The 20,352-nt window shown below is 42.1% G+C and overlaps 1 long non-coding RNA gene across 1 annotated transcript; it reads left to right on the top strand.

Moving 5' to 3' along the window:
* The first annotated feature begins 9,614 nt into the window (after window positions 1-9,614).
* LOC130360808 (uncharacterized) lies at window positions 9,615-19,853 on the top strand. The gene is made up of 7 exons (XR_008890805.1): window positions 9,615-9,676; window positions 15,471-15,520; window positions 17,146-17,187; window positions 17,271-17,327; window positions 17,518-17,593; window positions 17,679-18,267; window positions 18,779-19,853. It is a non-coding gene; the product is annotated as an uncharacterized LOC130360808 (long non-coding RNA).
* Window positions 19,854-20,352: the final 499 nt, after the last annotated feature.

Raw genomic sequence — 20,352 nt, 5'->3', positions numbered from 1 at the left:
GCTGTCATTCAGGCAATATATGGTTTACTGATACTGCTGCTGGGCCTGGGAATTAAAATGTTGTTATGGTTGGTAGCACTAGCTATCCAAAATCTTCATTTTAAATAAAAAAAAATTCTTGTGCTTTTTCTTGGGGATTGTGAAGCCCTGGGGTCTCCTCATGCTTCAGCCAACTCCAGGCTGTGTCATTCAGGCAATATATGGTTTCCTGATACTGCTGCTAGGCCTGGGCAGCGGAGAAGGAGTGCATCCATGGCCAGCATGTCAGACCGCGGAGTGACTCCTGACAGTACCTTAGGTCTTCCCCTCTTTTTAGGACAGAGAAACCTGAGCACCAGATCCCAGTCTAGGATGTTCTCCTCCGGTTCCCAGGACCCCTCCTCAGGACTAGCTTGTCAGGATCCATCCAAAGTCCTTGGTAGGAGACAAAATAGTCGACATCTCGAAGATGAATTTCCCGAGCTTGGCATAGAGGCGGTTGCTCCGAAGGCGTTGCAGGACCTGTCACACATAAATGCGATGAACTTCCAAGTTGGGCGAGAAGATCGAGATATCATCCAGATACACCACAATGCAAGTGTAAAGGAGATCTCGGAAAATGTCATTGATAAATTCTTGAAAAATGGCCAAGGTGTTACAGAGACCAAACGGCATCACAAGGTACTCATGATGCCCATCATGGGTATTAAAAGCCATCTTCCACTCATCTTCTTCCCAGATTCTAATAAGGTTAAATTACGGATCCTTGCGACCTTGCATCAACGACTGCGGCTTGAATAAAATTACTGTAAAAAAACGCTATCCACTTCCATTGATCTCTGAGTTATTTGATCATCTACGTGGTGCTAGGATCTTCTCCAAACTTGACCCACGAGGGGCCTATAATTTCATTTGGATCCGTGAAGGGGATGAATGGAAGACTGTGTTTAATACTCATGATGGACATTTTGAGTATCTTGTCATGCCTATCGGGCTTTGTAATGCTCCAGCAGTCTTCCAGGAGTTTGTCAATGACATTTTTTGTGACCTTCTTTACTCCTGTGTCGTTGTCTACTTGGACGACATACTCATCTATGCGCCCAATGTCCAGTCTCATCGCCTCAATCTCCGCCAAGTATTACAGCGTCTGTGAGAAAATCATCTCTATGCTAAACTTGAGAAGTGTACCTTTGAAAAAAACAGCCTTCCATTCCTGGGGTATATTGTCACCAGTCAACGTCTTCAAATGGACCCCGACAAGTTGTCCGCAGTGTTGGATTGGCCAGGCCCCACTGGCTTGAAAGCTATTCAGCGCTTCCTAGGCTTTTCTAATTACTATTGACAGTTTATTCCTCACTACTCCACCTTGGTTGCTCCCATCGTCTAGCTTACCAAGAAGACTGCTAATCCTAGGGTCTGGACTCCAGAGGCTGAAGAAGCTTTCAAACAGACAAAGTCCGCCTTCACTTCTGCTCCTGCTTCATCTAGACCCGATCCCAGCAAGCCATTTATTTTAGAAGTAGATGCTTCTTCAGTTGGAGAAGGCCGGCTTAACGCTAAAATCTTCTAAGGGAAGAACTGTAACCTGTGGATTCTTCTTGAAAACCTTCTCCCCTGCAGAGAGAAATTATACTATCGGAGATTGTTGGCCTTAGAAGAATGGTGTCACCTCTTAGAATGCTCTGTACATCCTCCAACTATCTATTCAGACCACAAGAACTTGCTCTATGTCCAGTCAGCCCATCGTCTCAACCCGCAACAGCCCCGTTGGTCTCTGTTCTTCTCCAGATTTGATTTCTTTATTCACTTTCACGCTGCTGAGAAGAATCTTCGTGCTGACACTCTGTCCAGATCCTCATATGTACAAGACCAGGACTCCCATCCTCAACATATTATTGCTCCTGGTCGTCTCATCTCTGCAGTGCCAGCATGTCTTCAGCACTTGCATCCTGGGAATACTTAGGTACCTCCTCATTTAATAGTGGGATCATTCCTGTCTTCTAGCTGGTCATGCCTGAATACGTAAATCCTTACAGCTCATTTCCCGACAATACTGGTGGCCCACTTTAAAGCAGGATGTCATTGATTTTGTCTGTGCTTGTTCAATCTGCGCCCGGGACAAGACCCCCCCCCCCCGTTCCAAGCCTACTCGTCTACTACAGCCTTTGCCAGTGCCACAGCAGCCTTGGACCGATATTGCTATGGACTTTATTACAGACCTTCCTTTTTCTGGTGGCAATACGATCATTTGGCTTGCAGTGGACCGATTCTCTAAAATGGCTCATTTTGTGCCTCTACCAAGTTTACCATCAGCATTGCAGCTTGCCAAGCTATTCCTTTGCTATATTTCCCGCCTTTATGGATTACCTTCCCATATTGTCTCCGACCAAGGTGTTCAATTCGTCTCCAATTTCTGGAGAGCTCTCTGCTCTCGTCTCCAAGTTAAATTGGATTTCTCCTCAGCATACCATCCCCAATCCAATGGACGGGTCGAAAAGGTGAATCAGGTTACAGGAGATTATCTCTGTCATTTCATTTCTTCTCATCAAGATGACTGGGTAGATCTACTCCCTTGGGCAGAGTTCTCATACAATCATAGGGACTCTGAATCCTCTGGGTCATCACCGTTCTTTGTGGTTTATGGGCTTCATCCTCGTCCTCCTCGTCCCTTGTTCTCTTCCTCTGGAGTTCTTGTGGTTTATGAACAAGTGCAGAGTTTCTCTACCATCTGGCAGAAGACTCGTCAATCTCTATTGTATGCCACTTCACGTATAAAGTCTCAAGTGGACAAGAAAAGGCGATCTCCTCCCGAGTTCTCTCCTGATGATAGAGTCTGGCTGTCTTCAAAGTATATGTGCTTTAAGGTACCCAGTTATAAACTGGGTCCTCGCTATTTGGGTCCCTATAAGATCAAAAAACGTCTAAACCCTGTGGCCTATTCTCTCCATCTGCCGTCCTCACTTCGGATCCCAAATTCTTTCCATGTCTCCCTCTTGAAACCTGACATCCACAACCACTTTTCAAATAAAAACATCTCATCTACTCCCATCACAGGTACCTCTGATGTTTGTCGTTAAAGAAATTTTTGACTCTAAGTATATCAGAAGTAAACACTTTTTCCTAGTGGATTGGGAAGGATTTGGCCCGGAGAAAAGGTCTTGGGAACCACAGGACAATATTTTTGACTGTGACCTTATCCACAAATTTTTATCTTCAAAAAGGAGGTGGAGACCAAAAGGGGAGGGGTGGGGTAATGTCACGGTGAGCCCTCCGGTCCCGCACCCCGACCGTGACCACCCACCGTCTCCCGCAACCGCTGTGACTGCAATTCGCATGACAGCACGCGGCCGCATAAAAATCGCTGCCCATTGCTTACCTCCTGCTGCCCGGCTCTCTGCTTCCCCTTTAAATCTAGAGACGGTGCTGCACGCTCCCTAGGAGGTGCACGGCACCTTCTCTAGATTTAAAGGGCCAGCGCACCACTAATTGGTGTCCGGTCCATCCCGTATGTTATTTATGCCAGCTCCTCCCCCACTTCCCTGTTGGATCTTCGGTGCCCCTAGCCTGAGGTTAAGCGATTGTTTTGCATGTTTGCCTCTTCCTGTGTATCCAGACCTTCCTGCTATGTTATTTGACTATGTACCTTTGCTGCCTGCCCTGACCTTCTGCTAAGTTTTACTATGCTTCTACCTCATCCTCTGGTACCTCGTCTTGCCCAGCTACCTGTGTGGTCGAGCCGCGTCGGGGGTAGTGGCCTGGGTGTCACCTGCTGCAGCAAGCCCATCCTGCCTTGCGGCAGGCTCTGGTGAAGGCCAGTGGCACCTTAAACTCCGCTTCCCGATACGGTGCGAGTCATCGCCACACAGGTAAGTAGGATCCACATCCAGCATCGTAACAAGTACAAAGCTATGGCATAATTTTTTAGGTCAGAAAAAGCTGTATTTGTATAGAAATCTAAACATGTTATGCAGACTTCTTGTGTTTTTCAGTACTCTCTACTGACACCTCTGTCAATGTCAGGAACTGTCCATAGAAGGAGCAAATCCCAATAGCAAACCTATCCTACTCTGGACAGTTCCTGACATGGACAGAGGTGTCAGCAGAGAGCCCTGTGGTCAGACAGAAAATTAATTCAAAAAGAAAGGAACTTCCTTTGGAGCATACAGCAGCTGATAAGTACCGGAAGGATTAAGTATTTTTTTTTTTATCTGAGCTTAAATTGCTGCAGTCAGTTGTTCTTAGCAATTGCCCATCTGCTAACATTCTTTTTAATTATACTTGATCTCCTTGTTAACTTTGCTGATAGATTGCTTAGTGTGTACTATTTAATACATTACTGTACAAGAAGTTGTTTACAAATCTGTTTAAATTTCTGGCACCAGTTGATTTAGAAAAAAAAATGGTTTTCCCCCGGAGTACCTCTTTAGTGAGTCCTTTATTCCATCATAGGCTGAAACTGCAATAATAGAGTGACATTTTAACCACCACATGCAGTTTTTCACTAACCCAAGAGGGCTCAACTGCGGCTTATGGTCTATGATGAAATTAAGGACTTAATCACGGCTTTTTTTATGTGGGCTTGGAGTGCTGCTGATTTTTTTTTTGTTTTTATGTGAAGTTGGTCCATTGTCAAAGACCCTTCTTGCTTGCATCTATTTATTTTGCTAGCAAGTTGGATAAATGGATCAATAGAGAGATATAAGCAGTTAATATTCATCCTTAGGTATACATGAAGATCCACATAATGAAACAGTCAAATATTTCAAGTATTTAATACAATACTGGATTGTTTTCATATTTCAGGGTTTCTCAGGTTGTGGCTTAAGCCATACAGTATCAAATTATATTGCTTGGATATTTAATACAATGCTGAATTATTTAATGTATACAATATACAAGCACATACTATAGTGATGACTTTAAACTGTATAATAAAGATTTAGAAATGCTAAATACTAATTAAGGTCTAGAAAGAAGGTGATCCGTGAGAATAAATGTACCCATGTTTCATGATATTTACAAAAATATTGTTTTCTTAGAAGCATTACTTGTAGGGAGGATTAAAGGAAAACTGTCAGCTAGTTCACCCACACTAAACCCAACACACTGGGTTTTAGCGTGGGTGAACAGGAGTCCTTACAGGGGTCACTTACCTGTCTGCCTCCAATGGCCGCTGAGTTATTCCTCGGTAAAGTTCTGCTGTTTGTCCCCAGCATCGCGCTTTGAAGGCAGGGCTCCCTTGCTTAGCATAATCATTATCTTCAACTTCATGTCCTAGTGACGTGAAGTCACACGTCCCCTGAGCGCAGCACTCTGTCTGCAGAGCACATGTGCTGAATTTTTTTTAACCAGCTCTCACATCCTGATGACGTGAGAGCTGTATGTCGAGGAGAGCCGCTCTGCGCAGCGTAACTGCGCATGTGCCGGTCCCTCGCTATACCCTACTTCTGGATGGCGAGGGACAAGCCCATGCGCAGTTACGCTGCGCAGAGTGGCTCTCCTGACGCACACCTCTCACTTCATCACGAAGTGAGAGCGGTGTAAAAATTCAGTGCATGCGCTCTGCAGACAAAGCACTGCACTCAGGGGGCATGTGACTCCACGTCACTAGGACGTGGGGTTGAAAATAATGATTATGCTAAGTAAGGAGGCGGGCTTAGGACTCGGCAGAGGCACCCGGTGGGGGCCATGCCTTGAAAGCGCGATGCTGGGGACAGACAGCAGAACTTTACCAGGGCATAACTCAGTGGCCAGTGGAGGCAGACAAGTAAGTGACCCCTGTATGGACTCCTGTTTACCCACACTATAACCCAGTGTATTGGATTTAATGTGGGTTAACTGGCTGACAGTTTTCCTTTAAGTTGGTGTATTAAGCTTTACCTCATGCATGAAGGCTTAGGTCTAATTTGCTTGTGCATATGGTCAATGTTTTCCATCTTTAAAGTGGCTATAAAGAGTTAAGAGCAATTCAAGCAAGCATCACAGAAGTCAGTCCTGTGTTGCTTTTTTTCCCCAGTTTTCTATATTGAGAGCTGTAGCTAGACTTTCCTTCATCTAGTTTTCAACTGAAACCTTACACTTGAAGGGATTTTCCAGGCAAAATCAATTGTTGGCCTATGCGTACGATAGGCCATCAATAGCTGATCAGTATGGTACTGAAACTTGGTACCCCTGCCAATGAGCTGTTCTGTAGGGCTGCTGTGACCAGATCTATTCTTAGATAAATATTTTATATTTGAGGCTGCGATTCAGTTAAAGGATTAGGCTTTGTTTAGCTGAATGTAGAAATTCATCATAAGCACTGTTAAAGTTGTAATAGAGAATTCTGCTTGAATTGTGCTTTTGTAATTGGTATTGATATCACCTATTCATCAAGTAGGCAAGAAGTCAAGTCCATTAAAAAAATATTGATCACGATGTTTGACACTACCTACTGATAAATGGCTGATGAAAAAAAAAGTGTGTATATATATATATATATATATATATATTTATCATTGTTTTTATGGTGAAACATGTTGTATTCCCCTGCTTAAATAGAAAGGTTTCATAAAGGTTATTTAGATGCACATACTGTACAAAGTACATTGCTCAAAAAAAATAATGGGAACACTAAGATAACACATCCTAGATCTGAATGAATGAACTAATCTTATGAAATACTTTCGTCTTTACATAGTTGAATGTGCTGACATCAAATTCACACAAAAATTATCATTGGAAATTAAATTTATCAACCCATGGAGGTCTGGATATGGAGTCACACTCAAAATCAAAGAGGAAAACCGCACTTCAGGCTAATCCAACTTGGATGCAACATCATTAAAACAAGTCAAAATGAGGCTCAGTGGTGTGTGTGGCCTCCACATGCCCATATGACCTCCCCACAATGGGCATGCTCCTGATGAGTTGGTGGATGGTCTCCTGATGGATTTCCTCCAAGACCGGGAATAAAGCATCCACCAACTCCTGGACAGTCTGTGGTGCAACATGGCATTGGTGGATGGAGTGAGACATGATGTCCCAGATGTGCTCAATCGGATTCAGGTCTGGGGAATGGGCGGGTCATTCCATACTCTTGCAGGAACTGCTGACACACTCCAGCCACATGAAGTCTAGCATTGTCTTGCATTAGGAGGAACCCAGGGCCAACCGCACCAGCATATGGTCTCACAAGGGTCTGAGGATCTCATCTCGGTACCTAATGGCAGTCAGGTTACCTTTGGCAAGCACATGGAGGGCTGTGCTGCCCCCCAAAGAAATGCCACCCCACACCATTACTGACCCACTGCCAAACCGGTCATGCTGGAGGATGTTGCAGGCAGCAGAACATTCTCCATGGTGTCTCCAGACTTGGTCACGTATGTCACATGTGCTGAGTGTGACCCTGCTTTCTTCTGTGAAGAGCACAGGGCGCCAGTGTCGAATTTGCCAATCTTGGTGTTCTCTGGGAAATGCCAAACGTCCTGCATGTTGTTGGGCTGTATGCACAACTCCCAACTGTGGACATCAAGCCCTCATACCACCCTCATGGAGTCTGTTCCTGACTGTTTGAGTGTACACATGCACATTTGTGGCCTGCTGGATGTCATTTTGCAAGGCTCTGGCAGTGCTCCTCCTGCTCCTCCTTGCACAAAGGCGGAGGTAACAGTCCTGCCGCTGGGTTGTTACCCTCCTACGGCCTCCTCCATGTCTCCTGATGTACTGGCCTGTCTCCTGGTAGCACCTCCATGCTCTGGACACTATTCTGACAGACACAGCAAACCTTCTTGGCACAGCTCGCATGGATGTGCCATCCTTGATGAGCTGCACTACCTGAGCCACTTGTGTGGGTTGTAGACTCCGTCTCATGCTACCACTAGAGTGAAAGCACCATACAAAAGTGACCAAAACATCAGCCAGGAAGCATAGGAACTGAGAAGTGGTCACCACTTGCAGAACCACTCCTTTATTGGGGGTGTCTTGCTAATTGCCTATAATTTCTACCTGTTGTCTGTTCCATTTGCACAACAGCATGTGAAATTGATTGTCAATCAGTGTTGCTTCCTGAGTGGACAGTGTGATTTCAAAGAAGTGTGATTGACTTGGAGTTGCATTGTGTTGTTTAAGTGTTCCCTTTATTTTTTAGCAGTGTATATAATGAAACATCTTGAATACAATAAGAAAAATGTGGTCTATTAAATGCAAGATAACTGTCACACAACTCTCTCATTTCTATACTGTAACTGCTTTAAAGCTAACCCACACAGAAGTGATATCTACAGAAATCTACTGTTCTTTGTGGTTATCTTTCTTACACAAGTTTGAAGTTTGTTATGTTAATTCAAAGGTTGTGGCTCCCAGTGTATTAGGCTGGGTTCACACTACGTTTTGTCCCATACGGGAGCGCATACGGCAGGGGGGAGCTAAAAGCTCGCGCTCCCGTATGTGACCGTATGCGCTCCCGTATGTCATTCATTTCAATGAGCCGACCGGAGTGAAAGGTTCGGTCCGGTCGGCTCATTTTTGCGCCGTATGCGCTTTTACAACCGGACCTAAAACCGTGGTTGACCACAGTTTTAGGTCCGGTTGTAAAAGTGCATACGGCGCAAAAATGAGCCGACCGGACCGAACGTTTCACTCCGGTCGGCTCATTGAAATGAATGACATACGGGAGCGCATACGGGAGCGCATACGGTCACATACGGGAGCGCGAGCTTTTAGCTCCCCCCTGCCGTATGCGCTCCCGTATGGGACAAAACGTAGTGTGAACCCAGCCTTACTTGGTCAGTGGAAGGTGTGCTACAAAGGGGTGTCAAGTATGATGATTGGAAGCACAGGTCAATAATAGGACGAGTATACACAAAGTGAAGTCACAAGGATAATATATAACATTTGCAAAAGATGAGGTTGATTACAATAAGGTGCAAGACATGATCCCAAAGTGCACAAATGGAGCAAATTCAGCACTTAAAGGGATTGCCCAGATTAAACTGTGTAATTAAGTGGAAGTTGTACGCTGTAAGGTAAGTTGTAAGGAAAATAAATAAATAAATAAATAAATAAATAACTGTCTTTTACCTTCCTTGTTCCCACACCATTATCGATATAACGGAGCTCCACTGCCCGTTTTCCAGTGCTTCTTGGTTTGGTGATGTGATGTCGCACATCTGCTCGTCCATTCAGCTGCCGCAGCAGTGCCCAGCCTTGGGCTGGGTTCACACCACGTTTTTGCAATACAGTTCCCATATACGGTTTGAGCGTCAAAACCGTATGGAACCGTATTGCAAACCGTACTCATTGACTTTGTATTGCAAACCGTATGTTAACCGTATCATGTGGTTGCATACGTTTTGTATCTGTTACGGTTAAAAGCATTTATTTCCCGTACTTCAAACTGTAGTCTACTACGGTTTGAAGTGCGTTTGAATAACCGTATTTAAACCGTATCCTTTTTTTATATAATGGTGGTCTATGAGAACCGTATTCAACCGTATACACTTACGGTTACATCCGGTTTTCAAAATACGGTTTACGAATCTGCACATGCGCAGTTGGCTCCGAAAGTTCCACCAGCTTCTAGAATCTTCTATCTGGGAGTGTCTGGAGAACTCCACCCCCTTCTTTCTCAAGCAAGACCTCATTCTCTTCAGACTGTTGAACAGGAAACATCTTTGTGCACCCAGCTGTGACTAGTGCAGCCATATTGGCACACCAGGTTAGTAAATCCTCCTCCATCATGTTAATTATGTATGCATGATTAATTCTATGACTGAAGTTAGTATTTTATTAATTTTTATTTTTTTGGGAAATTACTCTGCATTTGCATATTTTGCTTGTACTCATGCTATAAAATCTTGTATTTACTTGTAGTACACCTTTTTTATTATTTAGAATTTTTTTTTATATAGAATCTACTTTTTTCATAATATCCACATTGAGCAAATAATCTAATATGTTCAACAGATTCACTGGTCATGCTGTGCTTTGTTTTACACACCTACTATTTAATAATTTGGAAGTATTATTGTTTTATTTTTTGCTAATATTTTAATATGCATGCTGTAATAACTATAAAACAGACTTTATGCTTGACTGTAGCTGTACAGCCAGCATGTTTTCCACATGTGAAAAATCCATATAGGGCATGCTTGGACTTATAGTTTTAAACTTATAATTTTATTTAAAAAATAGCCTTTTTTAATAAATTTTTAATCACTCAGATATAATTTTTTTTTTCAATATTTCTTCTCCAAGGCATGCTTTCACTTGTAGTGCCCCCTCATTTGATTTCATTTTTTACTTTTAAGTTTAACAATTTTGTTTTGATATTTCAAATAATGTCCAAATATAAAATTTTCTTTGCATTATATGAAATGATCCTGCTATTTTTTTTAAATATTCCCAGGGGCTTTAAAGGGGTATTCCAGGCAAAAAACTTTTTTTTATATATCAACCGGCTCCGGAAAGTTAAACAGATTTGTAAATTACTTCTATTAAAAAATCTTAATCTTTCCAATAGTTATTAGCTTCTGAAGTTTTCTGTCTAACTGCTCAATGATGATGTCACGTCCCGGGAGCTGTGCATGATGGGAGAATATCCCCATAGGAACTGCACAGCTCCCGGGACGTGACATCATCATTGAGCAGTTAGACAGAAAACAACAACTCAACTTCAGAAGCTAATAACTATTGGAAGGATTAAGATTTTTTAATAGAAGTAATTTACAAATCTGTTTAACTTTCTGGAGCCAGTTGATATATACAAAAAAAAGTTTTGGCCTGGAATACCCCTTTAACCCCTTCCCGCTATTGGACGTATGCATATGTCCAGGCGAATTACACGTTCGTGCAAATGGACGTATGCATACGTCCAAGCGATCTCCTGCTCTGCCGCGGGCAGCGCAGGAGATCGCGGGTGGGACTCAGCTGTCAATCACAGCCGGAGTCCCACCGCAGCTGCCGGGGCCGCGATCGCGCCGGTCCCGGCAGCATTAACCCCATAGATGCCGTGATCAGTTCTGATCACGGCATCTACGGTGTTTGCAGGGGGAGCGCTCTCCCCCTGCCCATCAATCGCGGCGCCGCGATAAAATAAGGGGGATCGGGGGTGTCCAAGACACCCTCGATCCTCCTTGAAGAGATAGGAGTGAGGTGGCAGGGTTGCCACCCCTCCTATCCCTGCTATTGATCGGCGGAGCGGCCGTCCAATAGCAGACTGAGGGTGGGGGGGTTAAAGTTCGGTTCCCCCCGCTATGCCCACCCATCGGTGTCCGGGCACAGCGGGGGGAACCGTGTAATAGCGGCGGCAGCGGCGGTCACTTACCCGGCGGCGGCGGCTGTGATTACGGCGGCAGTGGAGGTAAGTATGACGGCGCGTGTCCAGAGTCTGTTGCCTAGCAACATCTGCAGGGCGACAGTTTAGAGAGTGGTCTCTAAACTGTCGCCCTCCAGATGTTGCAAAACTACAACTCCCACCATGCCTTGACAGCGGTTTGCTGTGTTGGCATGCTGGGAGTTGTAGTTTTGCAAGATTTAGAGGGGTTCAGGCTGGAGATCACTGACAGTGGTCTCTAAACTGTAGCCCTCCAGATATTACAAAACTACAACTCCCAGCATGCCCAGACAGCAGTTTGCTGTCTTAGCATGCTGAGATTTGTAGTTTTGCAACATCTGGAGGGCCACAGTTTAGAGACCACTGTCAGTGATCTCCAGCCTGAACCCCTCTAAATCTTGCAAAACTACAACTCCCAGCATTCAGGAACAGCAAATGGCTGTCTCGGCATGCTGGGAGTTGTACTTGCGTGCCTCCAGCTGTTGCATAACTACATCTCCCAGCATTCCCTTTGGCAATCAGTACATGCTGAGAGTTGTAGTTCTGCAACAGCTGGAGGCACACTGGTTGGGAAATACCGAGTTAGGTAATAGGTTCTATTACCTAACTCAGTATTTTCCAACCAGTGTGCCTCCAGCTGTTGCAAAACTACAACTCCCAGCATGCACGTTCTGTCAGTGCATGCTGGGAGTTGTAGTTCCCCCCCCCTCTCATGTGAATGTACAGGTTACATTCACACTGGCGACGGATTACAGTGAGTTCCCTGCTTCAAGTTTGAGCTGCAGCAGCAGCTCAAACTCCTAGCGGGAGACTCAGTGTAATCCGCCGTCAGTGTGAATGTAACCTAAAAACACTACACTACACTAACATAAAATAAAGAGTAAAACACTACATATACACACGTACACTGACCCCCCCACCACCACCCCTTCCCCCCCAATAAAAATGAAAAACGTATCCTACAGCAATGTTTCCAAAACGGAGCCTCCAGCTGTTGCAAAACAAAAACTCCCAGTATTTCCGGACAGCCATTGACTGTCCAAGCATGCTGGGAGTTTAGCAACAGCTGGAGGCACCCTGTTTGAGAATCACTGGTGTAGAATACCCCTATGTCCACCCCTATGCAAATCCCTAATTTAGGCCTCAAATGCACATGGCGCTCTCTCACTTCGGAGCCCTGGCGTATTTCAAGGCAACAGTTTAGGGCCACATATGGGGTATTTCCGTACTCGGGAGAAATTGCCTAACAAATTTTGGGGGGCTTTTTCTCCTTTTACCCCTTATGAAAAGGTAAAGTTGGGGTCTACACCAGCATGTTAGTGTAAAAAAAAAACATTTTTGTACACTAACATACTGGTGTTGCCCCATACTTTAAAATTTCACAAGCGGTAAAAGAAAAAAAGCCTCCAAAATTTGTAACGCAATTTCTCCTGAGGACGGAGATACCCCATATGTGGGTGCAAAGTGTTCTGGGGGCGCACAACAAGGCTCAGAAGGGAGATTGCACTATGTAAATTTGAGGTCTAAATTGGTGATTTGCACAGGGGTGGCAGATTTTACAGCGGTTCTGACATAAGTGCAAAACAATAAATACCCACATGTGACCCCATTTTGGAAACTACACCCCTCACGGAATGTAACAAGGGGTACAGTGAGCATTTACACCCCACAGGTGTCTGACAGATCTTTGAAAAAGGGGTCTGTGAAAATGAAAAATAAAATTTTTAATTTGCACAGCCCACTGTTCCAAAGATCCGTCAAATGCCAGTGGGGTGTAAATTCTCCCTGCACCCCTTATTACCTTCCGTGAGGGGTGTAGTTTTAAAAATGGGGTCACATGTGGGGGGGTCCACTGTTCTGGCACCACGGGGGGGCTTTGGAAATGCACATGGCCAAATTCTCTCTCCAAAAGCTCAATGATGCTCCTTCTCTTCTGAGCATTGTAGTTCGCCCCCAGTGCACTTCACGTCCAATTATTGGGTATTTCCATACTCAGAAGAGATGGGGTTACAAATTTTGGGGGGTATTTTCTGCTATTATCCCTTGTAAAAATGTAAAATTTGGGGGAAAACAAGCATTTTAGTGTAAAAAAATTTTTTTTTTTACATATGCAAAAGTCGTGAAACACCTGTGGGGTATTAAGGTTCACTTTACCCCTTGTTACGTTCCCCAAGGGGTCTAGTTTCCAAAATGGTATGCCATGTGGTTTTTTTTTTCTGTCCTGGCACCATAGGTGCTTCCTAAATGCGGCATGCCCCCAGAGCAAAATTTGCTTCCAAAAAGCCAAATGTGACTCCTTCTCTTCTGAGACCTGTAGTGCGCCAGCAGAGCACTTTTCATCCCCATATTGGGTGTTTTCTGAATCGGGAGAAATTGGGCTTCAAATTTTGGGGGGTATTTTCTGCTATTACCTTTTTTTAAAATGTAAAATTTTTGCTTAACCAAGCATTTTTGGTAAAAAAAAATTTTTTTTTTTACATATGCAAAAGTCGTGAAACACCTGTGGGGTATTAAGGTTCACTTTATCCCTTGTTACGTTCCTCAAGGAGTATAGTTTCCAAAAGGGTATGCCATGTCGTTTTTTTTTGCTGTCCTGGCACCATAGGGGCTTCCTAAATGCGACATGCCCCCCGAGCAAAATTTGCTCTCAAAAAGCCAAATATGACTTCTTCTCTTCTGAGCATTGTAGTTCGCCCGTAATGCACTTCAGGTCAACTTATGGGGTACCTCCATACTCAGAAGAGATGGGGTTACAAATTTTGGGGGGTATCTTCTGCTATTAACCCTTGAAAAAATTTGAAATTTGGGGGGAAACACACATTTTTGTGAAATTTTATTTTATTTTTTTACATATGCAAAAGTCGTGAAACACATATGGGGTATTAAGGCTCACTTAATTCCTTGTTACGTTCCTCAAGGGGTCTTGTTTCCAAAATGGTATGGCATGTGTTTTTGTTGCTGTTCTGGCACCATAGGGGCTTCCTAAATGCAACATGCCCCCCAAAAACCATTTTAAAAAAATGTACTCTCCAAAATCCCCTTGTCGCTCCTTCGCTTCTGAGCCCTCTACTGCGCCCGCCGAACACTTTACATGGACATATTAGGTATTTCCTTACTCAAGAGAAATTGGACTACAAATATAAGTATACATTTTCTCCTTTTACCCCTTGTAAAAATTCAAAAATTTGGTCTACAAGAATACGCGAGTGTAAAAAATTAAGATTGTGAATTTTCTCCTTCACTTTTCTGCTATTCCTGTGAAACACCTAAAGGGTTAAAAGGCTGACCGAATATCATTTTGAATACTTTGGGGGGTGCAGTTTTTATAATGGGGTCATTTGTGGGGTATTTCTAAGATGAAGACCCTTCAAATCCCCTTCAAACCTGAACTGGTCCCTGAAAAATAGTGAGTTTGGAAATTTTGTGAAAAATTGGAAAATTGCTGCTTAACTTTGAAGCCCTCTGGTGTCTTCCAAAAGTAAAAACTTGTCAATTTTATGATGCAAACGTAAAGTAGACATATTATATATGTGAATTAAAAATATATATTTTGAATATCCATTTTCCTTACAAGAGCTTCAATGTTAGAAAAATGCAAAATTTTCAAATTTTTCATAACATTTTGGGATTTTTCACCAAGAAAGGATGCAAGTTACCCAAAAATTTTACCACTATGTTAAAGTAGAATATGTCACGAAAAAAAAAATCTCGGAATCAGAATGATAACTAAAAGCATACCAGAGTTATTAATGTTTAAAGTGACGGTGGTCAGATGTTCAAAAAATGGCCGGGTCCTAAGGTGTAGAATGGCTGGGTCCTTAAGAGGTTAAATATGTATATTTAAAAAAAATTTGTCCCACTTCATGCATACAAATGTGGACATATGTGCATATGTCTATGTGTATGTATGTATATATATATATATATATATATATATATAACCATATGTATATAGATACACAATTATTGATGTTTATAATTTTAATTCAATTTTAAATTATGTATAACTAGGTGTATGTATGTATATATATATATATATATATATATATATATATATATATATATATATATAAACTAAAATGTATGTGTATTTTTTAAATATTTATATACATATATATATTTAATTTTTTATAAATGATATTTTTAGATAATTATCTATATGTATGTATCCTAACAGATTGTAGAATGCATTCTCCAACTAATGCCTCTGAGGACAAAATTTATGGGGTAGGTTTTGCCTTATTTTTTATTGTTGATGACATTCTAAATATATATTTATATTAATTATTAATTATTCAAATTTATCTACATTTTTATTTTTATATAAATTTAGATACATTTTTATAAATATTTTTTTATTTACTGTATTTATCGGGGTATACCACACACACCGGCCTATAACACGCACCCTCATTTTACCAAGGATATTTGGATAAAAAAAGCTTTTTACCCAAATATCCTTGGTAAAATGAGGGTGCTTGTGTTTGCATGCTTATACCCCGATACACCCCCAGGAAAGGCAGGAGGAGAGAGGCCCTCGCTGCCTACTTCTCTCCCCCTGCCTTTCCTGGGGTCTAGAGGCCTGCTGCCGCCGCTTCTCTCCCGCTGGCTATCTGCGCCGCTGCCCATTCTCTCCCCCTGACTATCGGTGCTGGAGCCCCATTGCCGGCGCCGATAGCCAGGGGGAGAGAAGCGGTGCCAACAATGGGGCAGCGGCGCTGATAGCCAGGGGGAGAGAAGGGGCAGCGGCACCCATTGCAGGCGCCGCTGCCCTGTTGCCTCCCCCATCCCTGGTTGTATAATTACCTGTTGCCGGGGTCGGGTCCGCGCTGCTTCAGGCCTCTGGTGTGCGTCCCATGCGTCGTTGCTATGCACTGCACGGCATGGTGCAATGACGAGTGACGTCATTGCATCTCGCAGCGCATAGCAACGACGCAGGGGATGCACACCGGAGACCTGAAGCAGCGCGGACCCGACCCCGGCAACAGGTAATTATACAACCGGGGATGGGGGGGCAGCGGAGCCGGCAATGGGTGCCGCTGCCCCTTCTCTCCCCCTGTCTGTCGGTGCCGCTGCCCCATTGCCGGCGCTGCTTCTCTCCCCCTGGCTATCGGCGCCGGCAATGGGGCAGCGGCACCAATAGCCAGGGGGAGAGAACGGGCAGCGGCACCATAGCCAGGGGGAGAGAAGGGCCGGCAGCATGGCTCTAGACCCCAGGACAGGCAGGGGCAGAGAAGCCGGCAGCGACGGCAGGTCTCTGCACCTGCAAAGCCGCTGCAGTTCATTGATTTAAAGTGCCCACTTTAAATAATTGAACTTCAGCGGCTTATCGGCGTATAACACGCAGGTAGACTTTAAGCTAAAAATGTTGTTATACGCCGATAAATACGGTATATAAATATATATATTTATATGTATGTATGTATATATATATATATATATATATATATATATATATATACACATATATATCTATATTAACAAATTAAATATATATATATATATATATATATATATATTGCAATATATCTATATCAATATATCTATCTAAATATATATATATTTTACATTTATATATATATATATATATATATATATGTATATACATATCTATATTTATATAAATTTTTTGTGAGAGAGAGAGAGCTCTAGAAAAACAAAGATAGTAGGGCAAGATTTGTTTACATCAATTATAACGCAGGGTTTTTCTGTTTTTACATTTTCATTTTTTCCTCATCACCTTCTAAAAATCATAACACTTTCAATTTTGCACATAAAATAGAGACAGAGAGATCTGAACACATAGAGAGAGAGTTCTGAAAACATAAAAAAATATTATTTTTTTATGACAGACTCCAAGTCCCGAAATTGTGCAACACAGTCCTCCAATTCCGGTAAGAATTTTTTTTTTTTGTAAGAATTTTTGTGAAGCTAATATTATCTTACGAGTGCTAATTGATATATCTTCTTTATCTAGCCTACCATGAGTGCTCATTCGGGTGAAGACCAGGACACCCAGATAGATTTCACACAGGTAAATTTTCAACCATAATCACTATTGTAAACATTCTTTATTGGATTAATGCCAAATTAAAGTAAAGTTTTGGAATAAATTCCTGAGAACTTTTTAGATGTTAAATTTTTCGGAGTGGTTCAAAGAATTTACAAAACAGTGCTAAGTGTTTGTTTAAATTTTTTTTATTTTTTTTTTATTTAAAAATTAGACTCAGAGTAAAAGTCAGAGTCAGAATACATCAGGGAAAAAAAAGGAAAGCTACCTCAAAGAAAGCTGGTAAAAAAGTGAGTAAAGGTGTATTGTAGATAAAATGTAGAAATTTGTATTTTTTGCAATTTTTCTCACAATTTTCTACATTTTCTGTTTCAGTCGAAAAGCAAAACCAAAAATCTAGAATATGCGGTGGATCCTACTGATTTTAAAAGCGAGGAAGAAATAAATCTGGTTCAAGAGAGACCCTCACTCTGGGATCGCACACATCCTATCCAATATATACGATAATAACCGAGTTATATCAATGTATTAAACGTATGCACAACGCCCATACGACAGAGCTCCAGCCTCTTTGTTCAACAGTTCATAATTAGACACATGTGTATAGGGCCCTATACACGTGTGTCTAATTGACACACACATCCTAAACATTCGGACAACAACTACAATCGGAGAAGATGGCATGAGATCTTCGTGGCAATTTTCCCTGACTTCGAGTCTTATGGAACTACACTGAAAAATATGATAACTTTTTATTGTGATAAATTGTATTTAGAGTTTAAATAATTGTCGTTTTACATTTATCTCCCCACAGAGGACAATATAGCGAAAAGATGGCGATCAGTTAGAGACAACTATTTCAAATATTTACGGGTTTGCAAGTTACCAAGTAGCTCCGATGCTAAGAAGAGCCAGTACAAGCAACAAGATTGTCTTTTTTAGACAGAATACAGGAAATGAGAGGGTAAGTATATTACATATTAATTTTAAAAATGTGAAAGGAGTATAGGGCTATGTAATTAAAGTTAATCCAGGGAAACTAAATTTATATCTATTAACAGCCTCCAGAAAGTTTTACAGATTTTTAAATTACTTCTATTAAAAAGTCAGAATCCTTCAAATATTTATTCGTTTCTGAGGTTGGGTCGTTTTTTTCGGGCTAACTACTTGATGTTGATGTCACATCCTGTGAACAGTGCATGATGGGAGAAAATCAACATTGAAACTGCATGATCTTCATTCCCATCATGCACAGCTCCCCAGATGTGACATCATCATAGAGCAGTTAGACAGAATACAACAACTCAATTTCAGAAGCTAATAACTATTGGAAGGATTAAGATATTTTTTTTTTAAAGAAGTAATTTAACAATCTCGGAAGTTTCAGTAATCACTTTATAGGAAATCGATCAAAAGCAGGACTTATAATTTAAATTTTTTTTTAAACTGATTATTGCTCCCTTTTTTTTTTCCAGAACTACACCTAATACTGCTCCTCAGATTCAAGAGCAACCGAAAGAAATTCAAGAAGCGGGAACAGACGTTGATATGGAAAGACATCATTCATCAACTGTAGAAAATCTAAGGCGACATATATCTGAAAGACATTCAACTCGAAGAAGCCACAGTTCCAATTGGCAGGAGGCTTTTCTTGAAGCTATAGAGAAGCTGGAAAACAGCTTTACTAATAAACTCCTCCAATTGGATCTGCGGCTTCTTCGAGTTGAAGGTTTAGTGTCAGGGCCAACTCCAAGTCCAAAGAGAGACTTCGCATTGGGTTTGGTGTCAGAAATTGACAAAATGTCCGAAGAACAATTAAACATTTTCAAATCTAGAGTGTTAAGAATCTCTTATGAATGCCTTCATCCCCAGCCCAAACCAATCTACCCTCCCCCTTCACCTTCAGTCCATCCATCCCGCAAAAAACCATACTCTTCCTCATATCCATACCAGCAGCCTCAGGAAACATTTGAGAAAGAAGGTCAAATATATCGTAGAATTTAACTTTGTTGACTATTAGTTTTGTTTTTCCAGTTATATATATTTATGTTAAAGGACAGCTGTAGTGTGCTTTTTTAATATATCCCTGTGCCTGCGCTGTAAAAATAAACTTTGACTTTTACCTTCCTATGTTCCCCCGTTGATCCAGTGTGGGCCTTACAGTCTGTCGATGCGATCCTCTTCATGCTTCCTTGGGACATGTATGCCACACTTCCCTCAGCTTAGCACTGTCCACAGTGATGTTCTGTCAAGAGCTCCTTGCATGACAATATGCTCTGCCAATAACCGGCGGGGATGGAACATCGCTGCTGCAAGTGATAAGCTGACGGCAGTGTGATGTTCCCTTCCTCAGGAAGCATGAAGAGGATTGCAGCGACGGAATGTGAGGCACATAACGGAGACGTGGAAATGTAGGAAGGTAAAGTTAAAGTTTATTTAATTTTTTTTAAACAGCCCAGGCACAGGGCTATATAAAAACTCCACCCAAAAAATTTCTTTAAATATGTTATTTTTTCTATTTAAAAAAAAAAGACTGGCAACAGTTTTCATGCAAAGCTTTATAAAGTAAAAACTTTAATTGTTTAAAAAGTTTGCTGATTATTTCTGAACGTAACTCCAACAAAACAATGATACTCTTCACAGGAAAAGACTCCACATTCCAAACACCGAATTCAAAATGTTCTGCAAAAAATATTAGGACTTATTATTTACTTACCACACAAGAACATATTTTTAAAAACATGGGCACAACATAAAGAAATTACATGACATGCAGAACATAGCCTTACAATTTTAAAGGTCATCTGTGGCCCTTTTACTTATCCCCTATACACTGGATGGGGAATAAATGTTTGATTGCGGGCGGTCCGACCGCTGGGGACAGCTCTCCCGTGCAGGAGGTGTGCTGTCCAGAGCATTACGTTACGGCTGGCATGCCTCCTCCATACATCTCTAGGGAGACACGGGGAGGCAGCGTTCATGTCTCTACGCCTCTCCCATAGAACTGTATGGGGACGGGGCATAAACAGTGTTCTGACCCCCCCGCAAT

Source organism: Hyla sarda, chromosome 3 (genome assembly GCF_029499605.1).
Source record: "Hyla sarda isolate aHylSar1 chromosome 3, aHylSar1.hap1, whole genome shotgun sequence".
Classification (NCBI taxonomy): domain Eukaryota; kingdom Metazoa; phylum Chordata; class Amphibia; order Anura; family Hylidae; genus Hyla; species Hyla sarda.
Note: the sequence above shows the minus strand (reverse complement) of the source record. Positions and strands in the feature narration are given on the sequence as shown.